Here is a 4,894-nt window from a genome sequence, read left to right as displayed (position 1 = left end):
GAATTAATTGACTTAAAATTATGGCAACCTTTTAAGCAAAATCAAGAGTTATTTGCAGCAGAGAAATTATGCAGAAAAATAACAAGTAAAAAATCAAGACATAGAAGAGAAGAGATTACACCGAGATTTTATACTGGTTCACCTTCTTGTCCACTGAAAGCTACATCCAGTACTCTTACATCACAAGAGATTTGTTCACTAAATATTATTTAATGTAATTACAATATCTCACCCCAAGACCTCTATATACATTACACATTTACTAATAATTATGTGACTCTTGGAAAACACCTTTTCCTAGTGACTCTATCCCCTTTCTTATCACACCCTTGTGAAAGAAAGATTTCTACAATATCGATGAAGAATTTACAACAATGGCAAGATTGCCTTTACAAGTTTGGAATGTAATAATGCTCTTATAGGTTTGTAAAACTTTGAAACACTTTACTTCAAGCAACTCAGAAAATTAAATATGAAAGTTTAAGAACAAGTTGCAAAAAGTGCAGAAAATATTTCAAAGAATTTTCAGAATTATGCTTGAAAGTTTGTGTAAGAGTTACTCATTTGATTCTGAGTTTCAATGCCTTTAAATGGACTTTCCAACCAGCCATAACACCTCTTGGAAAGGGTAGGAATTGATTAGAATGAAACCATTTCGTTAGGAATGAAAACCATTCAATTTGAAAACTGATGCTACAACTCTTAGTAATCAATTACAACCTTGAGTAATCAATTTTCAAACTTTTTTGATTTGGGGATTTTCTTTGAATCTTTTTGAAAATTTTGACGTGATGTTTTAAAAAACATTTCTCTATCAAAAAAATATTTCAAGAAGAACTTCAATTAAAAGATTAAAACTTTTAAGAATGAAGGAGATAGTACTTACATGTTTGAAGTTTGGAAATTTTGAAGAAAGGAGAGAGCTTTGAAAAGGTCTTTTTGGAGAAGATTATTTTGCTCTTTCAAAATGAGAATGAGAGGGAATTCTCGGTCAAGTTTTTTTTAATGGGGTGAGATTTCAAGAAATTAAGAGGATAAGAGAAATTTCTTTCGAAAGATTCTCTTCCATGTGGCTGCCTAGTGGGGCGCCCGACACCATGTCAGCCTGCCAGGCGCACAGTCAGAAATGCTGATTGGATTTGGCTTAGCCCATGTTGGGCAAATTTGGCCATGGTTAGGCCCATTTTGACCCCGAAAAGTTCTTCTACTCATTTTCCCTCTTTTAGTTGATTTTAAAAAAAATGTTTTTGTGTACCAAAATAATTTTTCTCAATTTTATTTTTCAAAAGAAAACTAAAGAATAAGAAAAAGAATTTAATGAAGAAAAAACCTATATATATATATATATATATTCAAAATGTATTGGGTTGTCTCCCATCAAGCGCTTCTTTACTGTCACTAGCTTGACGCATGTTACCTACAAAATCTAGCTTTTTCCACCAACCCCATCCTACTGCTCAGATGAGCTAGTTTCACTACTGAAGATAGCATTGAAATGCTCCCTTGGATTCAGTTCATTATTGGAAGAAAATGTTGTTTTCTGATTATCTGCCAATTGTTTGGCCAACTTCCCAATTTGAATTTCCATGTTCCTAAGGGAAACATCAATACTTTTCTGGTTGGACATTGTCATTTGAATGAATTAGTTTGGAGTGTCCTTCAGTTTAACATTCTTATCTTGGGTTGGGTGTTGGTATTGATTGGCTCTGGGATAGAATGGTGGTTTCTGATGATTGTCCTGTCTCCATGGCTGATTTCCTTGAAATTGGTTTCCTCCCCTCGGGTAGTTGTTCTGGAAATTTTGCATTGGAGGATTGTTGACAAATTGGACTTCCTCATTATGAGTTTGGGACTGGCCAATGTCATGATCATCAATACATTGGTCACGTCTAAAAAATTGCTTCTTTGAAAACTCTCTAATCTGTCTAGGAAAATCATTGAGCTTCTCAGATACTTCATCTAACTGTTATAATATCTATACACTATCAATGTTTATACATAATTAGTACATCATCCATCATTCATGTGTTATACTTTTTTGAAGAGTCAATGATTATTAAATAGGAATAGTGGATGATGGAATGATAATGTATAAAAGTCATACACTTTTAGTGCATATATTGTTTTCTCATAATTAATTTCAGAATATTTGCATGCTCTTTACACTTCACCTAACAAAGTCGGATACACTTATGTAAGAGTCATTATTTTGATAAATTTGTTTCCGATAAAAATTAACATTATATTCGCTTCACTAAAGCTCGTATATTATCATATTAATGAGTACTTTTGGCTCAGTCTATACCATCTCTCTCCTTTTACATTGCATTTCTATCTTGTTATATATTCTACCAATCTATCTTGTTGTTACTCGTTCAATGCTCTTCATAGAATGCATATACTTTGGAGTGAGACTTGCTACTTTTATCTATTGAAGATTTTCTTGAAGATTTGCATCATATGATTTACTTTTTGTTGGCTCTCTAATTCTTCTATTATAATTAAAACATGTTAATATCCATTGTGCGTTAGGATGGAATACTTGCATTGCATTAGTTTGTGGACTATGTTGTGGTAGGTGTACACCTTTGTCATGAGATATTTTATGAGATTAATCATTTGGTAATATGTATGTAGGATCCACTATTCACTTGTTTTGTTAATACTTTATATCTTGTACATTTTGTTTGCTTTGTTTTCATATTATGACTTAAACCTCTCTCATGTCTAGTTCCCAAAACTGGTGTGGTTTTGGAACACTAGTGTTATACAATTAAAAGAGGTTGCATAAGACGCTGGAAGCTTTTTAAAGAGATAATTTTGACTTCGGCTACTCGTAGTGTAATTTTTCAGACTTCGTCTTACTTAGCTAACGAAATCCCAATTATATTGATCAGGATGTAATCTGAACCACCTAGTGGGATAAGGCTTGGAGGTGGTTGCTGTTGTTCAGGAATCATGAAATTCATGGCAACATAAGTGCTGTATGTTTAGTTTAATGTAGCATCACCAACATAATCATTGGGTGATCATCCTTGTGTTTCTCTATCCCCCAATCCAATTAAGTTGTATAATATATCAGGCTTGCATGTACATCAAGACATCAACAAGTAAAGACCTTCTTTAGTGTTTCAGATATCTGTCGAAATGTTTTACCTCATTTGATCAAGGAAGGTTCTCAAACAACTCCTTTGATAACTATTTTTGTGACAAAACTAGCTGCTGATGTTTTCAAGAGGAAGAAATTACCTGCTGCAATACTCACTTCTTTATGTGGAGGTACTGAAATTGGTTAGACAATAGCGGAAGACACACACATTCCCCTGGTTTCTCTCACCGGAAGTTCAAAGCTACAATTACCTGGTCGCTGGAAATAAAGTCTTAACCATGTGGGATAATAAACTTCTTGAATCGAGGATGTACATGTTTTCACTCTTATGTTGAATGATGTAGATGCACTTAGATGATGCTCAGTTCTGTTGCTCTGATCCCCCTATTAAAACCCATTATGTGGAGATAACTAGGAAAATGCTCATTTATTTCAGTATGATTTTAAATATTGAAAACTATGATGTTGAGGTGATGATGATGCATTCTATACTATAGGTGGGAATGACAGTCCAACAAAATGTAAGATTTTGCAAATGCTTTCTAGAGTTAAATGGAAACAATGCAATAATAGTCATGAATGATGCATACATAAAGCTCATTGTGCATTCTATTCCGTAGGTACTGTTCGTCAACAATGCATATCATGTTGTAGAATGGTATTATAATAACTTTGAAAATTTAATTTAATAGTTCTAATGTTGTAATTTTAATTTTTTTTATAAAATATGAGGAAAGAGATAAATAATAACAAATTTAGACACTTACATACGCGTGATACTCTATTACCAATGCTGGACTTTAACATGCACATAGTCTGGTACTAGTGCTAGATTCTTCAGTACTTGACTGTCGACAACCCATATTTTCTCATTATAAACAAATAACTGCCTCTCTACTCTTTTATATCATGTTTTCGTTCTCAAAATTTCTCTTATGAGTTCTATTTCCATTACCATGTCTCTAGTTTTTGCTCTCATCATTCTCTCATTACAATCTCTATCTTCATTAGCATCCATAGATTCTGATAGTACTTAAATTGATCACATTAAACACCAGAACAAACCTAACATCTATTGAACACATCATGAATGATACACAACCACTCTCTCTTCTCTCTCCTCTATCGACCCCGTCTCCAACCCCTCACTCTATACCTACACCACAACATACAATGGTTTTGAAACCTCCCTCACTTTTCAACAACCCGACGAACTTCTCAAATCTGATTTCGTCATCCGAATCTACCAGGATACTCTATCAACTCCACACCACTCATACCCCTGAGTTCTTAGGACTCCAAGCAAACTCAAGGTTACCCACATGACATGTTAATGAAACCCTCAACAAGAGTCTGAATGATATAATCATAGGAATTCTCAACACCGGAGTATGGCCGAAATCTAAAAGCTTTGATGATACTGGAATGTTGGGATATACCTAAAGAGTATCATGGAGAATGTGAACGAGGAAAATGTATTCTTCCTTGTGTAACAAGAAGCTCATTGGTGCTAAAAGCTTCATTAAAGGCTCCTACATGGCAATGAGATATAAGAATGGTAAAGGGAGCGAGATAGTAAGTAATCCCCTATAGATACAGAAGTTAGCAGGACCCATACTACGAGCATTGCTGCTGAGTCCCATGTCACTATATCTAGATATTTTGGTTATGCCAACGACATTTCTCGTGGTATGGCCCCACAAGCACCTTTAGTAGCATATAAGGTTTGCTAGGAGGTGAAAGTGTGCATGTCAAGAGGAACACTTTGGAAGGCTCTCCTTGAAC

This window comes from Lupinus angustifolius, chromosome LG15 (genome assembly GCF_001865875.1).
Source record: "Lupinus angustifolius cultivar Tanjil chromosome LG15, LupAngTanjil_v1.0, whole genome shotgun sequence".
NCBI classification, from domain to species: domain Eukaryota; kingdom Viridiplantae; phylum Streptophyta; class Magnoliopsida; order Fabales; family Fabaceae; genus Lupinus; species Lupinus angustifolius.
The sequence above is the reverse complement of the archived record's forward strand: the minus strand, read 5'-3'. Positions refer to the sequence as shown.